The following is a 23,839-nucleotide window of genomic DNA, read 5'->3' on the forward strand; positions in this document are numbered from 1 at the left end:
CCGACGTGGGGCTCGAACTCACCGACTGCGAGATCATGACCTGAGCCTAAGTCGGACGCCCAACCGACTGAGCCACCCAGGCGCCCCAATGTTGATTTATTTTTGAGAGAGAGAGAGACAGAGCACGAGCAGGGGAGGAGAGAGAGAGGGAGACAAAGAATTGGAAGCAGGCTGCAAGCTGTCAGCACAGAGCCCGATGTGGGGTCTTGAACCCATGAACCATGAGATCATGGCCTGAGCTGAAGTTGGACGCTTAACTGACAGACACCCAGGCACTCCATTTTTTAGTATTTTATAGTTTTATTGTTGTTATATTATACTTTGATTTCTTTTTTTAAAAATTTATTTATTTAAATTCAAGTTAGTTAACATACAGTATAGTATTGGTTACAGGAGTAGAACCCAGTGACTCATCACTTGCATATAATACCCAGTGCTTATCCCAACAAGTGCCCTCCATAATGCCCATCACGCATTTAGCCCATTCCCCACCCAGTAGCCCTCCAGCAACCTTCAGTTTGTTCTGTATTTAAGAGTCTCTTACTGTTTGCCTCCCTCTATGTTTTTATCTTATTTATCCTTCTCTTCCCCTATGTTCATTTGTTTTGTTTCTTAAATTCCACATATGAGTGAAGTCATATATTTGTCTTTCTCTGACTGACTTGGCTTAGCATAACATATTCTAGTTCCATCCACATGTTGCCAATGGCAAGATTTCGTTCTTTTTGACCTCTAAGTAATATTTCATTTTGTGTGTGTGTGTGTGTGTGTGTGTGTGTGTGTGTGTGTGTGTACATATCTATATATACCACATCTTTTTTTTTTCCATTCATCAGTTGGACATTTGGGCTCTTTCCATAATTTGGCTATTGTTGGGGTGCATGTGCCCCTTCAAATCAGCGTTTTTGTATCCTTTGGAAAAATAGCTATTAGTGCAGTTGCTGGGTTGTAGGGTAGTTCTATTTTTAATTTTTTGAGGAACCCCCATACTGTTTGCCAGAGTGGCCGCACCAGTTTGCATTCCCACCAACAGTGCAAAAGGGTTCCTCTTTCTCTGCATCCTTGCCAACATCTGTTGTGGCCTGAGTTGTTAATTTTAGCCATTCTGACAGGTGTGAGGTTGTATCTCATTGTGGTTTTGATTTGTATTTTGCTGATGATAAGTGATGTTGAGCATCTTTTCATGTGTCTGAGGTGTCTAGAAACATGTCTATTCATGTCTTCTGCCCATTTCTTCCCTGGGTCAATTATCCCATTCTTACAAGTTTCATACCCAGCACTCTACAATCCTGATTTTCATGATTGATTACCTTATGCTGCCAAACAACTGATCATATTGATGTTTTTGCCTTATAATATCAATGCCCTTATCTTTTCTGACCTTTATTAGACATTCATTGTAGATGATCTGATCTTTTCCCCCACTGAAGACATGGGATTCAAAGCTGGAGGGATTAGTTTAGGAAGAAGAAAAAGTAATGGTGTACAAACAATAATTAGGAGCAAGGAGGACACATTAACATACCCTTGTACCGCCAGACAGGGTAGTACGGGAAACATGTTCAATTCAAGAGCGGAAGAAAATTCCACGGACAATCAGGGAATACCCATGTTTCAGTTTATACAAGGTGTTGAATTGAATATCTGAGATGTGGTTAATGATACAGGGCAAGTTCAAGTTGACATAGTTTAGATAAGGGAATATATCCATAGGAAAATTTCTGATGGGTCATTTAGAAATCCATGCTTTAATTTCTCAACCTATAAAATGGAAATTACATTTGCTTACATCTTTCTTCATGGGCTTATTGCTGGGTGTGTGTGAGAAATACTCCACCTAAATATATTTGTAAATGTTAAAGCAATAGACACTTATAGGCATTATTACTAATACTTGTTTTTATATTCATTTAATTCATCTAAGCTAAAGATCATTTTTTTTTCAATTTTTGAACTCTGTAAGCCAGAAGGTATGCGTGTGTGTGCGTGTGTGTGTGTATGTGGTAATTTGCTACTGATACATGTTTGCTAAATCATTATTTTTCAAGTGAAAAAGATTTACTTATTTTTGAAAAGAAACTTTTGAAAATAAAAATAAAAATGATGAGAAGGACAAAAAGGACAGTCTTAACACTGAATGTATTAGCTTCATGAAAAATTCCCTTACATTTTCATATTTCTCCTCCTTCATCTCAGACCAGTGAAACCTTCATCATGGAACATAAGACCAAAGATGATTGTTTAGGAGCTACCACTTCAGATGCTGCCTTTAAGACTTATAAAATTTTTATTGCTTCAGATAGTAATATCACAGAAGATGATTTTGTAGATTCAGAGAACATTGAAACATTAAAAAGTGACTTTAGTCATGACCTCTGAAATGCCACAAGCAGTGAACTTTGAATGCAACCCTCTTGTCAAATTACCATTTTAAATACTAGTTTATTTGACCATTCGAAGTGTGAAAATACTCAGAGAATTAACACATATCCTTCTGCCTCTGTAGTAAATAATAAAAAGAGGAAATCTTCTCAGATTCTAGCTGAATCTGTTTACATTTGCCTCTGCCTCTGTATGCACTTCCAGAAGAATAGGACTATATCTCAGTCTTCTGTGCTTTTTACAATAACAACTAGGGCATTTTTCTTTTTTCTCCTTATCAAAAAATGCACCTATAAGTGTTTTGGAGGCCAAAATGCGTCTAGGATCAAGTGTAGCTCGTTTAAAATTATGTAGTAAACTGATTCATGGCTCTCAAATAAACCCACATCCTAATCCCTAGAATCTGTGAATGTTACCTTATATGGCAACAAAGTATTTGTAGATATGATTACATTAAGGATTTTGAGATGAGGAATGTCTTGGATTATCCAGGTGGGCCCTTTGTAATTGTAACTGTCCTCATAAGAGGAAAGCAAGAGTCAGAGGAAGAAGGGGATGCAGTGAGGCAAGCAGTGATTGGAAGGATGCATTTTGAAGACAGAGGAAGAGGCAAGGAGCCAAGGAACACAGGTGGATACTGAGAGAGGAAATAGACAAGGAAGATTCTCCCTCAAGGCCTTCTAGAGGACCTCGTCCTGCCAGCACTGACTTTAGCTCAGTGAAAATCATTTTTAGACTTCTGACTTCCAGAACCATAAAACAATAAACTACATTGTTTTAAATCACTAAGTTTGTGGTGGTTTGTTATCATAGCAATAGAAAACTGATGCAGGTAGTAAGCAATATACAAACTGTTTCAAAGTGAAAACCTAAGATACTTGTAAATGATGCTATTTGAATTTGTTCTTTTTCACATACTGACCATCAGAGAATATTTAAAAGCCAGTTTGGCCCACAGAGCCATAGCTCAGGGACTGACAAGGGTTGTTCTCTTGTTTGCTTTCTTGATTAATTTTTCCTTTTTCATTTCTGGGGGACACTGTATTCAAGTAATGGCTTAAATGTATAAAATATGCTTAAATATTTATTTAAAATGTATTTGTCTATAACAGGCCTATCACTTAGTTCACAGCTAGCTGTTACTGGTTTTGTTTTTGTTACTTTTGCATTTCAAATGACAAGTGAGATTATCATGTTGATCAGCTGAGATAACTCTTCCATGAATACTCTAATAGACCTATCAGAAATATTTAAACTATATTTTTCTATAATCGTATCTTTCAGTTCTGTTCCTACTTGTTAAGATTTATTTTTTATCATGAGTAAATGTTGGTTTTATCAAGTGCTTTCTAGCATATTTTAAAATCCTAGTTCATTGGGGTGCCTGGGGGGCTGGGTTGAGCATTCGACTTCGGCTCAGGTCATGATCTCCTGGTTCTTGAGTTCAGGCTCCACGTGGGAATCACTGCTGTCAGCCTGTCAGTGCAGAGCCGGCTTTTGATCCTTTGTCCCCTCTCTGTGCCCCTCATCTTCTCTCAGTCTCTCAAAGAATAAAAAATCAGAAATCAACAAAAGCCTATTTATTTATTTATTTATTTATTTATTTATTTATTTATTTATACATATTTACTTTTGAGAAAGAAAGAGGGAAAGAGATAGAGGGGGGAAAGGGGCACAGAGAGAGGGGGAGACAGAGCAGGCTCCGTGCTGTTAACACAGATCCGAGGAGTTATGAGATCATGACTTGAGCCAAAATCAGGAGTCAGACTCTTAACTGACTTAGCCACCCAGGTGCCCCATAACATCCTGGTTTGTCTTTTAGAATCCATTAAGATAGTTAAATATATATACATGTGTGTGTGTGTGTGTGTGTGTGTGTTGTGTGTGTGTGTATGTTATAATCACATATATATTCATATTCTTAAAAATACATTTACATTATTACAACAAACCCCAGTTGGTTGTGATTTATCTGTACATTACTTAATTTAACTCATGATTTACTTAAGATATTTTGTATCAATATTCATAAATAAGATAGAGTTATAATTTTCCTTTATTAAACTGTGTTTGCCTGGGTTTGGTATCAGTTTATAGCAGCCTCATTAAATACATTTGAATGTATTTTCTATTTTTATATGCCTTAGTAAGGGTTTTATAAAATAGACATTATCTGTTCCATGAGGGTTTGAAAAATTTAATTTTAAAACCTATGGATATAGAGTGTGTTTCACAAATGATATGTATAGATGTATATATAGATGTGTGTATGTATATCTATATCTATATCTATATCTATATCTATATCTATACCTATATCTATATCTATATGGAAGAGAGAGAGAAAATATTGGTAGGTAAGTAGAAAAGGAGATTAATTACTACTGCAGTGATTGGCAAAATACAGCTTACTAGACATATCTGACCTGTAATCTATTTTTGTAAATAAAGTTTTATTGGTTATTGCCATACACATTGATTTACATGTTGTCTATGACTATTTTCCTACTACAATGGCAGCTTTGAGTAGGTATAACAGAGACCATAAGGCCCACAATATTCTGAAAATATTTACTGTCTGCCTTTTTACAGAAAAAGTTGATTCATTCCTGGATTATAGAATTGATATATTTCAGTATTGTATGTTTGTTCAACATTTCTATTTAGTATTGAGTCAACTTGACAATGTATATATTGTCTTGACAATTTTTCATACATCTGATTTTTTAAATTTTTTTTTTTTCAACGTTTTTTTATTTATTTTTGGGACAGAGAGAGACAGAGCATGAACGGGGGAGGGGCAGAAAGAGAGGGAGACACAGAATCGGAAACAGGCTCCAGGCTCTGAGCCATCAGCCCAGAGCCCGACGCGGGGCTCGAACTCACGGACCGCGAGATCGTGACCTGGCTGAAGTCGGACGCTTAACCGACTGCGCCACCCAGGCGCCCCATACATCTGATTTTTTAATAAATACTTAATGAGTCTTTTCTAAGCACCAGATACTTTTCTAGACAGTGTAGGCATAACAATGGAGAAAGCAAACAAACAAAGTACCCTTCCCTTGTTGACTTTTTATTCTAGAGTAGAGACAATTAAAATATACTAATAAATGAATGCAGTAGCTTCAGGTAATGATCAATGTTAGTAAGAGCACAATGGGAAGGCATAAAATGATGCTTTTGATAATGAAGTAGGAAAGGTCTCTTTGAGGAAGTTACATCTGAACAAACATGAAATAAATGGAGTAAATCTTTTGACTATCTTTGGGGAGAACAGTACAGGGAGAGGAAACTTCAAATGCAGAGCTCCTAATTTGGAAACATACTTGTATTTATTGTACTGGAGAAACAGCAAGGAAATCAGTGTGGCTGGAACAGAATGACTGAGATGTAGAATGTTAGAAGATGAAGTCAGAGAGTGACCAAGGTGCCAATGTCAAGATTCATTTGTCTATGAATAATGGGATGCTATTGGTATGTTTTGAGCAGAGTTGTGACATAACATGAAATTCATTTTTAAAAGAACAGTACTGGCCTTGTGTGGAGAACAAACCTTTGAAGGAAGCAAGGAGACCACATAGGAGGTTATTGTTTAGAATTGTCCTCAATGGAGAAGATGGTGGTTGGACCAAGGTATTAACAATGAAAAAGTTACATAAATATTCATTTGAGGTATATATCAAAAATGAGATTTACTCATGGAAAATATGTGGATTATGAAATAGAGTGAGAAAAGATCATGACAACATTTTTGTCCTGAAAAACTGAGTGATATAAATTTTTGTTAATGTTTATTTATTTTTGAGAGAGAGGCAGAGTGCTGTGAGCAGGGGAGGGGCAGAGAGAGACAGACCCACACTCCAAAGCAGGCTCTAGGCTCTGAGCTGTTAGCACAGAGCCTGATGCGGGGCTCAAACTCATGAACCATGAGATCATGACCTGAGCTGAATGAAGTCAGACACTTAATCTACTGAGCCACCCAGGCACCTCAAAACTGGGTGATTTTAATGACATTTGTTGCAATAGAGAATACTAAAAAAGAAACACATTGAAGATTGGGGGAGTTATGGATTTTGTTTGAATATGTGGACTTTATGATGGTTATTTAATGTCTAAGTGAAGGCATGTAGTAGACACTAAAGAAGGTCTGGGGCCCAGGTATTAGTCTGGGCTGGAGATAGTCATGAGATTTATTAGGTTATATTTTTATTTAGGTTACATTTAGGTTACATTACCTTACATTTAGGTTACATTTATTAGGTTATACATTGTACTTAAAGTCAACAGACTAGATATGGTCATCTATAGAGGGTAGGTAAGAAGCCAACCCAGGATTCTAGAGTATTCCAACACCTAGAGGTCAGGAAGAAGAGAAAGGAACAATTAAAAGATACTGAGAAAGAGTGAGTTAAGAGAAATAGAAAATAAATAGAAATCTGTCTTGGAAGCAAAGGAAAGAAATAATTTCAAAAGGGAAATTGTGTTTGACTATGTCATATACTCTCAAGACACTTTCTAGGTGAGGATTGAAAATGACCATTGGATTTGGCAGCTTGGAGATCATTGTTGTCTATGATAACAATATTTTGTGGCATGAAATGGACACCATACTGTTAAAGAAGGATCAAGAAAAATGCTAGGTGAAGAAATGTAGGCAGTACATTTTCTTATAATTTTAAAGCTTCAGTCATATATGGACCTATTTCCTTATTTTTATTTTTATTTAAAAAAAATTTTTTTTTCAACGTTTATTTATTTTTGGGACAGAGAGACAGAGCGTGAAAGAGGGAGGGGCAGAGAGAGAGGGAGACACAGAATCGGAAACAGGCTCCAGGCTCCGAGCCATCAGCCCAGAGCCTGACGCGGGGCTCGAACTCATGGACCGCGAGATCATGACCTGGCTGAAGTCGGACGCTTAACCGACTGCGCCACCCAGGCGCCCCCTATTTCCTTATTTTTAAAACATAAGTTTGTTCAATTTTTCTTTCTTGATTTATCTGTCTTTACATAGGCTATATATGTTGCATTTTCTAAGAACCAGCTTTTGTTTTGGCATGTATAATTAATGGCATATTTATGTAAAAAAACAAGTTGCTCTCTTCTTTTGTATGATTTTCATTTCACAGACATTTTGGGTAAGGGAGTAGAGGTTGGGGATTTTTTATTCCTACAGCAATAGATATTTACGTGTTGACTCACCTCTTCTACCCACACCTATGCAAATCCATCATGTGAATGACCCATTAGTAAAAATGGATCTTCTACTTACTTGGTTTTGATCTTTTAGACCCGTTTCTTGAAATAATTTATACAACTGGAAGTTTTTAATGATTAAAATTATCATCTGTTTAGATAGATGGGCAATATATCATGGCAGTCTTCTATAATTATTTAACACAAATTCTTCGCCTGGAGAAGCATGGATTTATTGTGGTTTGTTTATGATATATGAGTTAATTTACATGTGATCAGAAAGATTTCATAATATATCTACACTTTCGATAAAATTCCTTAGTGATTAAGATGATATAATATAAAGTATTTTGAGAAATAAATTACTACTTTATCTTTTCTGTATACAATAATAAGAGGTGTTCTTCTTAACCAGTACATCTTTTGATTTAAGTAAAAAAAAAAAAAGAATGAATTAAAAATAAGGGAAATAGGAAGATTTCTGATTCTGCCAATGAAGAATTAACTGCTACAGCAACTAAAATTAACTAAGCAGAATTTATGGTACTTTTTTATAGAAGCAAGAAGAGTTCCATGGCATCAGATCTATGACACTGTTTGGACTGACAGCAGTCCGTCTCCTTATGCTGAAAACCTACACCTTTACTCTGTGCTAGAACATCTGAAAATATATATAGCATAGCTTTTACTTTAACCAAAAAGCATACAATTCCATAATAGTTATGGAAATACTGATAGTTATATCAGTAGTTAACAAACCACATTTGAGACTCAACACTACACCAAATAGATGCAATATCTGTTTCCAGGCATTAGAAAAACAATGCAGGGCTGTATTCCTGAAAGGAAAGGAAACAAATATGGTGAGCCCTATGATTATAAAGTTTACTGCCTGGAATCGTTTCTGGCTGCAGGTGTGAAATGGAGCTCAGTAGTCTTGCTTGATCAGGAGCAGGGATGGGAATTTGGGGGGACCAAGATAGCTAGAATTTGCAGAGCAGAATAAAGGAAAGAAAGGAACTATGCATAGAGCAAACTCAGGAGATTTTTGGATGGACTCCCTTGGGTTCACTTTTTTTTTTTTCTGAAAACACTGATAGAACTGACTTGCTGAGCAATTTATTTAGCATCCTGTAGAACCCTTGAGTATAGAAAAATTCAATAGAATCGAATCTTTGGAGTTTGTATAGCTTGAATTTATAGCGTGTTAAATTCACCTCCATGTATTATAGTTTTGTTACAGAAGAGAAAACCATGAAAAGTATCAGGGCATCTTGTGAATGATCACTTAAGAAGAATACCTATTATATTGTCCAATGACATTTTCATTACCTTTAGATAATTTCTTTTAGAATTTGGAATCCCCAGGGTCAGTTACTCTCTCTACAAATTGATAGGCTCCTTCTTATCAAATAATAAGAAATATATCCATTTGGCCCTTCCCCCCCGCCCCCTTTTCTTTCTAAACTGCTTGGATCAGAGGCACTCCTGATGTGATATCTGTGGACCCTGACATCCTCAGCCTGTATGAGGAAGAGGCAGAAGGGCTCAGTGCAGATTATCTTCTGCTTCAGTATCATTTTATCAGTGGAAATTAACTTTTCATGTAGGATTTTTTTTAAAAACAACTTTTTGTTTCTATTAAAATATTAGGAACCACTCACTGTATGTTCAGCTGTAAGTTGATTAACCCTCTTTTCTTGAGTTTTTGGTGACAGTGGAAGTTGGAAGTAATACAGTCCAAATCAGGATTACGTTACATATTCATCCCTTCGTCTCTTTGACTTCTGATAATTTATTTAACATTTGTATGATCCAGTTTTCCCACCGTATAAGAATAATATCTACCTTCTAAAGTTATGATAAGGCACTAATGAGATGATGTGGTTGGCACTTAGCAGTGATGCATTAGCTCTTTGTATAAATTTGGCCAGTGGGTCTCAACTCTGGCTATGGTTTAGGATCATCAGGGGAGCTTGTAAAAGTTGATGCCTGGGTACATTCCTTGATAGATTCTTTTGTAACTGTTCTGAGGAGTAGCCTGGGGAATGGGAGTTTTAAAACTCTCCAGGCAATTTTAATCTCTAGTGAAGTTTAAGAACAACTAAATTAGGAACATTATTTTCAAGAGAAAGAAGTTTACTCTGGATCTGTATGTCAAAAAGGAAATTCATTGGAAGCATATGATATGGCTCACAGAGTTGAAATAAAACAGTAGGGTGCTACCTTTGGGTAGTCCTAGTGATCCAGGTGCATGGGCTTAACGACTATTTCTTCAGAGGATTACTCAGCCCTGGGATATTTTTAAAAAAAACGTTTGTCACTAAAGTTCAGTGTTTGAGTTTACAAACTCAAGAGAAAGATGGAGACTGTAATTAAACTGGCTTGAGCCATATGCTCGCTCCTTGGCTAGGAAAAAGTAGGATACTCTGGTAGATTCAAAAACCAGAAAGCATAGTGGAAAAGTCATTCCTCCAATGGGAAATGCTTTTAAAAGAAGAAAATGAGAATTGATGCTAGGCAACCAAAATAATGTCAACCAATCAATCAGTACAGACAAACACACACATTACTACTAAGACATAATAACCTCCTCTCTTTCTTAAGAGTTTTTAATTCTCTCTCTTTCTCTAATTCATTACTAGTTCATAACTCTTAGGAACAGTCCATATAGCTCCTATGGTACTGCTTTATAAACAGGCGCTAATAAATACAGCAGTGAACATCAGGATAGTGGCTCTCTAGGGCCTCAGTGGCTGCACAGATTCTGTGCTCTGAGTGCTGTTGTTCTCAGTGCATTCATGATAGATAATCTGGATTATAATCCCCATTTCTATGGCAATTAAGTTTTGATATCCATGATTCACTTCTGTCGGAGTCTGTGTCCAGAAGCGTTAATAAAAGATGGTATGAGTATGATGCTCCAGGAATCTTGGGAGGGTAATATTTTGTAGAGGAAGGCACACAGACCATATCAGGTGTGGCAGAGCCAGGCAATCATGATGTAAACCTCTTGTAGCAGATATTCAAGGCAAATAAACAAATGCCCCCCAAACCAATAATGGTACCCTGATTTATTCAGGTATATAAAAGGGCAGACTTGAAATAAGTTTGTAAATCCTTAAAATATAAAAACACAGTGGTGCCCACTATTTTCATGGCCTGGAGAAAGTGAAGTCATAATACCCTTAGAAATAAAAATGAAATGAAAGCTACAAGGAACTCTAAATGTCTATAAAACATTTCCTTCCTGACCTTGGCACTATTCGATCAAAAGAAATAAAGAGGAGAAAATTAAAATCTGACTGCAAAATCAATTTGAGTACATCTTTTATGCATATCATGCTGTGGTTATTTACAAACACCAATAATAATATAGCTAGTAATTAAGCCAGGTAATATTTTCATCTTTCATACAGTGTGATAATTAAGCATTTGTAATTTAACAACATGCAGGTAGTCTTTTGTAATATGGTAAATAGATGTTGTTTTGCATGAGAATAAATTAAATAATATCAGTTTTATTACCCTAGATTTTATTTCACAGATATTCTTTTCAAAGATAAAAATCATATAAATTAGGAATAATTTGAATAGATATGATATATATTCAGAATAACAGAGAGTTAATAACTAGTCATATTGGAATAATGTTATTTTGTATCAGGACAGATTAAAGTTAAGAAACCAGAAACCATGGGGTGGGGAATATTATAGTCAGGAGAAAGTTGGCTCTGATTCAAATTTGAGGCCAACTCAATAAATAATTCTCTTGTGTTGTTCAAGCCATACATGAACATGCTCACACATAACTTTGTAATAGGTCATGTGAGACATGAAGTCCATTGGGGTTTTCAAATAAGAGAATTTGTTCCCACGATCAGAAGTCCACTTTCTTGTTCTGAGACATAAGCATATATGTTAGCTTCCTGAATTTCTTTTTCAAAACTGGAGTATGTGTGTATATATTTTCCATAAACAAAAAAACTTAAAAAAGCAATTTGTGTTCTAACTGAAATGGCATCCACTCTGTATATTAATTTTAGGAGATTTTACATTCAGTAATTTGTTTTTAAGTCCAAACAAAAAATATTTTGAGTGTCAGATACTATGTTAATCACAGGGGAAGAAAAGAAGACTAAAATTCAATGTCTTCTTTCCTCTGCTCATGTTAAATACAGTTAAGCTATAGCACAAGGGATATTGAAATAAGCCTGTTGTTGGACAGGAAAGACAGCATAGAGAAGATGAGACTTTCCATTGATCGAAGATTAGCAGATTTTTTCTGTGAAGACTCAGATAGTAAAAACATTTTAATCATTGCAGGCTATGTGGTTTTGGTCTCAACACTCAACTCTGCGTCATAGTGGTCTGTTATCAAGAATACAAAAACAAATGGGAAACACTGAGTTCTAGCAAAATTGTGTTTATCGAACTGTGGATGGGGTGACAGGGATAGATTGGGCTCACTGGCCATGCTTTGCTGATCCCTGATCTTGGTCTTGATCTTGAAGAACCAGATGGAATTAAACAGCTGGAGAAAAATATAAATATATCAGGTAGAAGAAATAGAAGAGTCAAAGCATAAAGTGGTATGATGTGTTCTGGGAATGGTGAAGAGGCATTGAGTGCCTACTTCCATGTTATGTAGCTGGAGGGTAAATTAATAGATTGCCCCATTCATTCAATACAACAGCTATTCTTACTGATGAGACGGAAGTACATATTAGGTCGTGAAACCAGGATTCAAAGAGTCAAATGTAGGCTTGACTTCAGCATCTTGCTATTTGCACCGTAGTCTGCTTCTTTGGTCTGAAGAATACTAAGTACTGGGGTGCCTGGGTGGCTCAGTTGGTTAAGCATCTGACTTTGGCTCAGGTCACCATCTCATGGTTCGTGAGTTCAAGCCCCACATCAGGCTCTTCACTGACAGCGTGGAACGTGCTTGGGATTCTCTCTTTCTCTCTGCCCCTCCCTGACTCACACTTCCTCTGTCTCAAAATAAATAAATGAACTTTTTAAAGAAGTTTAAATACTAAATACTTAATAATTACAAGTTCTGCCTTTTATATGGGAATCATATTTGGTGGATCCACAAGTAATTAGCATGTATGATAAGCTCCACTTGCTTAGAATGCTGGGGAAGAAATAAATAAATTTATCTGTGATTGCATAGTTAGTTCCATGTAATTAACCTTCCTGGAAATACCAGCTAATTATGAATTAAAGGTTGCCAAACAGACTGAATTTGAAATAGAGTCACTTTTTAATTTTTTGTTATTGTTGTTGTTGTTCAACATTGTAGTGGCCATTCTGCTTTCCTTCACATATCATTGGCTGTAAGTGGAAATGAATCTATTTCCTTTAACACTTCCCCACTGCAAGGCCATACAAGCATATGTTCTCGTGAGAGTCTCCATTAATTACAAGAGAAACCGTGAATCACCCTCTGTGCTTCTTCTAGAGAAGTAAAAGCTATCAATCATTTTTGCCTGTTGCCTTGAGAAAATCAGTGATGTGGTATTTAGGCTAAATGATGGGAACGTTATTAGGCCTCTGTATTAAAAATAAATAGGCGAGATCACCAACAGGGGCTTTCAAATTGCAGGCAGTGTAAACATACAAAATGGGATAAAGTAATGACTTCTAAACATGTGTCATTCATATGTTTAAACATTTCATAAGATCAGTTAGCCATGTCGAAAGTGAAATCTGGAGCTGGTTATACTTCATTAGATCCATTAGCTGTGATGGCAACATCTTAATATAAATTAGTCTCTTATGAGTTCTCAAGAAGAGAATTAAACACTTTTCATAAAAGATAAAAAAGAAGAAAAATAATAGACTGCATGGTTTCCAGTCTTGTGATCATTAATGAGCCACATATCTTTTGTGCTGCGAAATCACCTCTAATTAGTCTGAATGTTACAAGAAGTATACTCCTTACCACTGATCTTTCTCCATGTAAAAAGCCTCCTCTCTACACAAAAATAGAGCTACAAAGAACTTGAAGATTAGTAGATTCTACACCTTCATTTTGCAGAGATGGAAATTGAGGGACCAAGAAGTGCTCACGTGGTTGGTTAACAGCAGAGAAAAAATTACCTCAGTCCTAATTTAGTACCCTTTATACTCCAACATACTTCTTTGCTCCTCTTTCTTTGAAGGGTATTTTGAACTTGGATGTACACTGTTCTAGCATGTAAGTATGATGTCATAGCAATGTTAATGTCTTTCTTAATTTTATAATTTATTTTTACCAATTTAACCTACTTTAATTTAGTCTTAATATATGAAATTTGCTCTTTTCCCTCCTAGAGACATTATAGTCCCAAATCTAGAAATCAGATACTATTCCCTTGATCTCAGAGTCACTGCTTTATATGATCAAATTGGATATGGGATGGGCATCACTCACAGGTGTTTTAACTTTGCATCAGTGTTTTAACTTTGACATTTTAACTTGGTACCTAATCATGTCTAGATATGTCAATCATTTGAGTCTACCGCCTAAATCAAATACGTACAATGATCTATGTTCCTTGCCTGGTGAGTGACCTCCAATTGGCTGCTGAAATGAATTTATACTTTAAAAATTCATAAACTACTTAGACCTACCTTTTTAGTTTTTTTTTTCCCTCTTACTGCTTCTCTCCCTCACCAACAAATACTCACTCTTCTTTTCCTATCTTTGTTCAAGCTGATTTCTCAATTTGTATTCTTCTCCTTAACCTCTTCTCTACATATTTTGCATGGCTCAGCAATAAAAAATGTCCTTGTCTGAGCAACCAGTGATGATCTCCCCTAGCTCTTTGCCCCTTCAAAACCACACATTATGATGTGTCCGGAATTTGTTCAATGTGATATTAGTACTGGAATTCTCCTAGTAACTCTAGCTGATTAGGCTTTTGAATAATACAGATTTTGGGTATCAGAATCATAAGGGGCATTATGAGAATGTTCCTTCAACACAGTGTCCCTGTTTGGTTCTAAGATACAGAAGAAAACTTATGTGGAAAGTTTTTAGGATTGCTAATATTACAACAGAGTTTGTATACTATAATTGCAGTATTGCAGTATATTATAAATAGTCTTTTTTCTATTTTATCCCTTCTTTGTCCACCTTTATAATATGAACCAAATTACAAGCAGAACAAAAGAAAGGGTTTTCTGTTATTTTATCTTCCAGGATTATATCCAAAAGGATTGTTGGCACTTCGACTAGATCTCCGAAAATCAATAGTAAGCAGAGTTAGAGATGCCTGGACATTTTCTCTCTCCTTCTATAGACTTATCCAGTGACTGACCACTCTGGTAATACAATGTTGAATGGGACAACCGTGTGACAGCAGGTGCTCTAGTACCACATTGGTCCATCATAGGACCAGTCTGCATCCTTACTGCAGGGACACTGCTTGAAGTGGCTACCATGTTTGGCATCTGTTCCATTGCCAGGGTGTTCCCTACTTTCTCTTTAACACATCACTTGTCTCACTGTCCACTTTAAGGAAACTAGTCTGAGGTACTCCCTTTCTAAATAGAAGTAAGGCACATATTTTTTCAGGATTTATGAAGACATAGCCATATTGTGCTAGCAGTTATTACCTCAAGAGCCCATGGGAAAGGTTGGAAATTCATTGGATGTGAAATTTATTTGAAGTAAATTCGTAGGGACGAAGCGCACTATGGAATTTCCCTCCTTTCTCCATGAGGCAGCAGATGAACATACTTCCTATCTCCAAAGCAGGGAAAAGGATCCCAAAGAACTCCTTACAGAGATTGGGAGGGGACTTCTCACAAGAGGAGACTTAGACATCTTACTATAAATGATGGAAGTTTTCTGAATTACAGGGTCTCTGTGTTTCCTGAACACAGATTTGAAATAGTTTTTGATACATTTTGGTCTGGATGTAAATTTGGGGACAAAGATGCTGGTTAGTGTGTGACTCTACTCTGGGGAAGTTTTGGTGGAAGGAGTCTGTCTGGAGATCTTCTGATGCCAGGTGTTGGATAAAGCCCACCCTTACACTAATTGGTAGGGCCAGGGTATGTAAGTATTCCCAGTGCCAAAGTGGGCATGACAAAAAGTAGCTGACCTTGAGTCATCTGAAAAGGACCTCATGGAAGATGACTTCTGGCTGTGTTCTCTCAGGGGCACAGCTGGGAGGCAGTAGTCAAGGAGAAGTTGTAAGACATGTGTGGGGATTTCTACTGACCATGTCAGTTGAATGGTACAAAGAACATACTTCCTAGTGGGGAAGGGGGAAGTCCCACAGGAATGCTTCAAAGTGATTTTATTTGGCATGACAGGGGGCATGGGATAGCTAAAAACAACAACAACAACAAAACAAAACAAAAAAAACCCTATAATGAGTGGGTGGTATTTAACGAAAACTTTGCTAGGTAAGTAAAATTTTACCTTTCACTCTATTTTCCTGCCCCCAAATTGGAAACACTAGCAGAACAAAAGGAAGTTGGGTAAGGGAGAGAGAAAGAATGGACCATACCTCACCTTCCCCACTTTGGTCAGACATGAGCTTGTAGGGTAGGGAAAAGGTTAGAATTGAATGAAAGAGTAAAAATAATATTATTTTACTAATTTAAAATAAAAGAGTTATAATGCCTGAGCACCCTGGTACTTTTGTCCCTAGAAGGCTAACAACCCCATCCAAATTATTGTCTAGTAATGAGCAAAAGGATTTATAACAAAGTACAGTTGAAGGCAGAGGTGAAAAAATATTGGGTTGTTATCTGATCCTTCCTGATCATATTGACCTCTTTCACAAGACTTTTGCAGTCTCTAATATCAGTTGTTTTTTTCCAGAGTATCCAGGGCAAAAACCAACAATAAATGGAATTCTGTTTTTACTTTTGGAGACCATGTAATCTAAATGTAGAAAACATTATGAGAGGGAAGTTATTAGGGAAAAGAGCAGTTTAAAGTTACCTGTAGGGCACTGGTATTAAAGAGGATGGAGAGAGTCTCCTATCCTAGTCCTTTGCACGGTCATTGAGTTATCTTCTGACTCCTAGCTGAAGAGGAGAGTCTTTGTAAGACAGAAAGCTGATTAAAGCTGTAGTTGTTTGTTTAATTGTTTTATTTCCTCTTTCTAAGTTGTAAGAAACCTGAAATGTATAATATAGCTTGTCTTTTATAGAGCAAGTCCTCAACAAATACATGTTGGGTTGAGTTGAAAACCAGCACCTTGGCTAAGATTTGGAATCCAGTCTCAGATGAGATGTGCTTCGTTAACTACTGATATAACTATCAGTATTTCCATAACTGTTATGGAATTGTATGCTTTTTGGTTAAACTAAAAGCTGTGCTTATATATTTTCAGATGTTCCAGCACAGAGTTAAAGGTGTAGGTTTTCAGCATAAGGAGATGGACTGCTGTCTGTCCAAACAGTCTGATGCCATGAAACTCATCTTGTTTCTATAAAAAACTACCATAAATGTTGTGTGGTTAATTTTGGACTTGTGAGTCAGAACAACCATAGTCCAAAGATGAGTAGAAGCTATTGCTAATAATTTTTAAATATATATCTGCAACTCCAGCTAGTAAAAAATAGAATAATTTACTTTGTAGTTGCAGTGTGCTGTTATCATACCAAGACTTGACATGTATAATCTGACCGAATATTCAAGATAGGAATAGAATAACAATGAGACTTAATGCCACAAAACCTAAGGATTAGACAGAGGTCAGTTGTTGCTTCCTCCTTTATTGCAGTTCTGCACTTCCCAGCTTGCTACACAATTTCCCCACTCAGTTCACGCACTGCACCTGCTCTTACAGTTTTGTTAAACACCTCGTTCCTGTGGTCATTTGCTTTTTTATAATGCTCTACCTAAGAGCAGAGGGTGTTTACTGGAAGAAATTTTTCAGTACAGCCAGTAGTTATGTTCGGCCCCGCTCTTTAACATAAAGGAACATGCATATAGCTCTAGCCCTGCCCCAAGTGACAGCACGGGTCATTGCCCTTCTGAGAGCATGAAACACTGTTGCCACATCATAAGTAACCTGCCACAGGTCTCCGGGTTCTCTTATCTGCCAAGTAGCAGTATAGCTACAAGAGATCTTGTTTCCTTTCTCATCATTCTGTGTATTTCTTGGGAATTACTTATGGGTGCAAATGTGCACACACCGTGTTTTTCATATTCCCTTAGTTATACTTTCTTTTCTTTCACGCCTGTGTATTGATCTATTAATTTGTCCTATAATCAAAAGCTCTTCTTCCCTTTCTTACAGTGTAAAATAAGGTCAAGTCCCCATTTAATCTTCTTTCTGCTGTATTGTTCCTCCCCACATCCCACTTGGTGCTCAGCCAGAGGTGCTCTCTAAGCAAAATAACCTGGATGACTTGTAGAATCATTCTAAGGTTGTGTTTTAGGGTTTTTATCCAAGCCCTTGATATAGGCTCAAGCATTTGCCTTTATGGACCTATTTCTCTTCTATCTTTGCTGTCATGTATCTGAACTCTGTCAATTATTTCTCTTCTGCATTTCAAGTTAATTTCCATATAACTTCCAGAATAAGCAAAATATTTTAAGAAGGGAAAATCCTCAATGAATTGCATAATTATTTTCCCCCTTGAGTGGTAGTTGTTTCTAAGCATGTCAACATAGCAATAGTAAGGAAGAGGCTAAAATAACAAAATTATAATCAGTAACTAAACTTGAATGCCAGAAACATCACCATTCTGAGACTTTTGCATCAACACATTTGTGTATTTGGTATCTAAATTGTGCTGATGAAAACAGACCAGGAAGTTCCATTTGTTCATTGCACAAATCTGAAGCCAGAAAGATTTGGTTACTGCCATTACATATGTCAGGAATACTGATCTATTATGGAGGAAGACTGATTTTTTTAAGTTTATTTATTTTGAGAGAGAGATAATGTATATGCATGAGAAGGGGAGGGGAAGAAAGAGAGAGAGAGAGAGAGAGAGAGAGAGAGAGAGAGAAAATCCCATGGAGACTCCGAGCTGTTAGCCCGATGGGGACTTGATCCCACAGACCTCGACATCATGACCTGAGTCAAAACTAAGAATTGGGTACAACAGACTGAGCCACCTATGCATCCCAAGACTGATGATTTTTTTTTTTTTTTTTTAAATCGAGCTCTGGAGGATTTCCTTAACCTGAGGCTTTGGAACAACTCTAAACACTTACAGTGATATCTTGTTAATCTTTTACAGCATTGATTATATTTGCCTTTTGGTATTAAATAAAATAATTTATTTGTTTTGCAAAAGGTCAGATGAATAGGTTTTCAATATCATCATTTTTTTTGAATTCACCCTTTCATTCTGCAAACATTTACTGAATACATACCAAGGCTTAGACATTAGGATACAGATTGAGCAGGAAAGCAAAAGTCCTTGCCAACAGGGAGCTTAGTTTCTGGTGGATAAGAAAGATGTTAAATAAGTAATTGCATCAAAATTTAGTTTATGGTGTGGTAGGTATAAGTTATCTAGGAGTAGTTTTTTATTTAAGGTGCCCAGCCATTAAATGCTATAAAATAGTTAAATACAACATATGAAGGGTACCATACTTTTTCTATCTGCCTGCAATGAGCTAGATGCTTCCTTTTTGCCAAGTTTTGACTTTAATATCATATTCAAAGGAAATCTTCCCTGTAAAAATGTCATCACCTTGTCATGTTATCCCTTCACTGTATTTTAATTCTCCGCCTTTCTTTCTCTTTCTTTCTTTTCTTTCTTCCTTCCTTCCTTCCTTCCTTCCTTCCTTCCTTCCTTCCTTCCTTTCTTTCTTTCAATGCTTATTGCATATATTTTTCTCCTGGTTGTTTGCCACCATGTTCTCAGAGCTGTGTTTGGATCAGTATTAGGCAAATGAGAGTTGTTCAACTAATATTTATGGATTAATTGAATAATAATGATATATAGATATGTGCCTTTGAACGTAAGTGTGGGTAATCATTAAAAAAAGCCATTATTGGGGCGCCTGGGTGGCGCAGTCGGTTAAGCGTCCGACTTCAGCCAGGTCACGATCTCGCGGTCCGTGAGTTCGAGCCCCGCGTCAGGCTCTGGGCTGATGGCTCGGAGCCTGGAGCCTGCTTCCGATTCTGTGTCTGCCTCTCTCTCTGCCCCTCCCCCGTTCATGCTCTGTCTCTCTCTGTCCCAAAAATAAATAAACGTTGAAAAAAAAAATTAAAAAAAAAAAGCCATTATTGGTTTAGCAGTATGGTTTTCATAACCTTTAAAAACTGTATGTACAACTGATTCAAGGTTATAGGCCACCTCTGCCTATACTACTAGCCTGCTGAGCACCCATTCAACCTTACTTTGGTAATATCATCGTGTTTTTTCTTGGGTACTGGCATCTCTGAAATCTTATTTTCATTGTTTCTGGTTTACCCAGACTCTAAGGACATTAGCATTTGACCCAGATGTGGCCAATCAGAGCACCACAGAGTTTGGGACTTTATTGGAATTCTCAGAAAGTGAAATTCATCTTTCCATCTAAATTGGATCCATAAGGTCATTAAACCAAAGCCAGTGTGGGGCACCATGAGAGTAGAACCAGTCTAATAATGGCAAGCCAACATGTAAGGAAGCAGAAATACAGTAAAGCTTCCTGCTATAAGCGTTTTGGTGCCTGGATTCAGCTCTAAGTTAGAACTCCCCTGTGGACTTGTCCATTGTGTCAGCCAATTTAGATAGAGTTTGAGTCACTTGCGACTGAGAGTCCTTGCTGATAATATATCATTTTGTTGACTGATGTGTCTTCATACCTGTAGACTTCAGCTTCCATCTATTTGGTACCTAATGTCCTCCCATGTATTCTAAGGCTTCTTCTCACAGCTTTTGTGTACCACTAACCGCTGCTCACTCAAAACTTACATTTAAGCATGATCTCTCAGGTCTGCTCTAGCATTATTCCCCATGATGCCTTTCCAGCTCTGATTCTCCTGCCACTTGCCTCATTCTCATGCTATTTCTAAGCTCAATTTTATAAAAGAGGGAGTATAGTTGGCATAGCTTTTTGTTCCCTAGAAGTGTTACAGATTAGGTATATAGTTTGTGAGTTGGCTGTGTTTGGATGAGGTGACCTTATTTTGCCAATCTACTAAAAGGATGGACATATTAGAATTATATATGATATGGCATAAAATTTGACTATGTAAAGGGTAGGTAGAGAGAAAGACTTAAAGATACAATGAATATGGTAGGCAATGCCATATTCAGTGATAACATCGATTCATGGATGCAACACAGCAGGTGATCAGTTAAATATTATTGTCATTGTTTGTCACTAGAAGATAATCTTTAGCTATTATGTGAAATTATATATATAAAGTAAGCAAGGTGGTGGCACAAAGATTTCCTTGCTGCTTTTCTCTTGAGTTGATGTGTCAAAGTGAATAGCCAATGGCTGATCACTTCTTTTTCACCCAGATTTTTCTTACTTTCATTCCAAAGATCTCCAAAGATCTCTGTTTTTCTTATTCTAGTGGTCATACAACCAAGACTGCAGGGGAATTTGAGGAAGCTATCATTTCAGTAATGGGAAACTATATTTGCCAGACTTTTTATCTATGATGGTACTGCTGATAAAGAGCTCCCACATTTGTCAACTCATTTTATTTAATAATTTAAACTTTGAGGAAGGTATTACCTTTCATTTAATAGATGAAGACAAAGTGGGTTTTATATAATTATAATGACTTTTAAGTCTGTGTCTTATAGAGTGGTTAATGCTACTCTTTCTGTTGTTCCCCCCTACCCCCTTTTGGAGCCATAGGGTAAGCAAACTCTCCTACTTAGTTTAGGGATTCTAGGCATGATTCTTCTTTTCTACTTTTTTACTTGTGTGAATTTGTTACTCATAACAACTGATGACTAATGTTAATACACTTTTTGTAGGATGCCATTATAAAAAATATCACATTTTATTTTAATATGGAGACATTTCAGTGCAGTAGGAATTATAAAGTCACAAATTTTCACAGCCTCGAGAATATTTTTTGTTAGTTATCAATCAATCATTATAAAATATTAGTTGATCCTCTAGGATATATTTCTGTTCTGAATTATAGGATTTTAAGAATATGTTGTACAGCTGGAGGTAAAAGGAGGCTAATTTATAACTCAAATGCCAAGTAGACACTTCAACCTTCTCCTGTAAAATGAACTTATGTCTCCTTATATTTATTAGTGACAGCCATCCTTTGCTGTGAAATTGAATCACATAATAGACATCAATCTTTTGTTCTTTCCTGATTGGAAGGGAGACTTTGCTGTATCTAACACTCCAATTCTTTCCTTGGCATTTTGCAGTGGATATTAAAAGCAGTAGTACGATTCACATAATTAAACATTGAATTCTCCTGTGATCTCTGGTCTTTGTGTAGGTGTTTATACTACTGTAGCATGAAAAAAAAAGTATTTCAGTTTGCGAGGAAGATAAATACGTGAAGATTACTGGTGCAAAAGTAGTTAGTAGTACATTCCTAGATAGAGTTGGGTCCCTATTCATACAGTACAGACAAATCTGGTGAAGTTTTATAAGACCATTTTTCTTACGCTCTTTAGCCCTAAAAATCTTTAGATAGGGGCGCCTGTGTGGCTCAGTCGGTTAAGCGGCCGACTTCGGCTCAGGTCGTGATCTCACGGTTTGTGAGTTCGAGCCCCGCGTCAGGCTCTGTGCTGATAGCTCAGAGCCTGGAGCCTGTTTCAGATTCTGTGTCTCCCTCTCTCTGACCCTCCCCCGTTCATGCTCTGTCTCTCTCTGTCTCAAAAATAAATAAACGTTAAAAAAAAAGTTTTAAAAATATTTAGATAAAAGAGCAATCCAGGGGCTCCTGGGTGGCCTAGTCAGTTGAGTGTCTGACTTTGGCTCAGGTCATGATCTCATGGTCAGTGAGTTTGAGCCCTGTGTCGGCTCCGTGCTGACAGCTCAGAGCCTGGAGCCTGCTTCGGAGTCTGTCTCCCTCTCTCTCTGCCCTTCCCCTGCTCACACTCTTATTCTCTCTGTCTCTCAAAAATGAACAAATGTTAAAAAAAAATTTTTTTTTTTAAAGAACAATCCATGGCATCTGCTAACATAGGAAGGTATGCAGAGAAGTACAGTATAAATGAGGTCACATTTGTCCCCAGGGCCACATTCGCCCTGCCGAGTGGCAGAGGAAAGAGGCTTCATTCCTATGGGAACAGACTTAGCCTTTCAATACATGGAAGGAAACAGCAATAGATAGATGGTACGTAGAGACAGATAAAGATCATGGAAAACAAGAGAGACTATGTAGAGAACATGCTTATTTCCCTGCTGTAGGTGGAATAGAGAAGAGCACCAGAGGAAGATTCAGAGAGTCTCCTTTGTGTGTGAGATCTTTTTCTGTGCAGTGACCTTATGCTCTAGCAAACATGGCCCAGTCAGTATTTGGAATTGAACAACAGAGGCTGACAGTGTCTCCTTGTGGTGATGATTTAGAGAAAGGTGGAGGCACTGCTAGAGATTGCGTCCTTATCTCTGCATTTCCATTCTAGGAAATGAAAATGATGCAGTCCTGGATCTTTCTTAGGAAAAGGGTGACTGTCTTTTATTTATTTATTTATTTATTTATTTAATTTTTAAAAATTTTTTAATGTTTATTTGACAGAGAGACAGAGCATGAGCGGGGGAGGGGCAGAGAGAGAGGGAGACACAGAATTCAAAGCAGGCTGCAGGCTCCCAGCTGTCAGCCCAGAAGCCCGACGCGAGGCTCGAACTCACAGACCAGACCGTGAGACTATGACCTGAGCTGAAGTTGGACGCTCAACCCACTGAGCCACCCAGTCACCCCTGGTGACTGCCTTTTAGTATGACATTCTAGCTTTGCGATTGAGGAAAGTGATCAAGTAATGTTAAAAGCGTTAGAAGTCACCCACTGCTTTTATATTTTTATGGGTATGCATGTAACAGTGAAGTGCATGGTCATATTCCCACAGGATGCTTAAACTTAGATTCTCACATAATGACCTTCTGAAGAAAAGATTATTTTTTCAAGGAGTTAGGAACTAGAGTTCTTCTTTGTTCCCATGACTATATGGGTGAGAAACAGAGTTTCATAGTGGCAAATATGAAAAGATTTAGAGGCTTCTGGGTGGCTCAGTTGGTTGAGCATCCGACTTCGGCTCAGGTCATGATCTCACAGCTCATGAGTTCGAGCCCCGTGTCGGGCTCTGTGCTGACAACTTGGGGCCTGGAGCCGGCTCCGGATTCTGTCTCCCTTTCTCTCTGCCCCTGACC

This window comes from Lynx rufus, unplaced genomic scaffold (assembly GCF_022079265.1).
Source record: "Lynx rufus isolate CCGP_SWC_20201006 ecotype Redwood Valley unplaced genomic scaffold, mLynRuf1.p SCAF_9, whole genome shotgun sequence".
NCBI classification, from domain to species: Eukaryota; Metazoa; Chordata; class Mammalia; order Carnivora; family Felidae; genus Lynx; species Lynx rufus.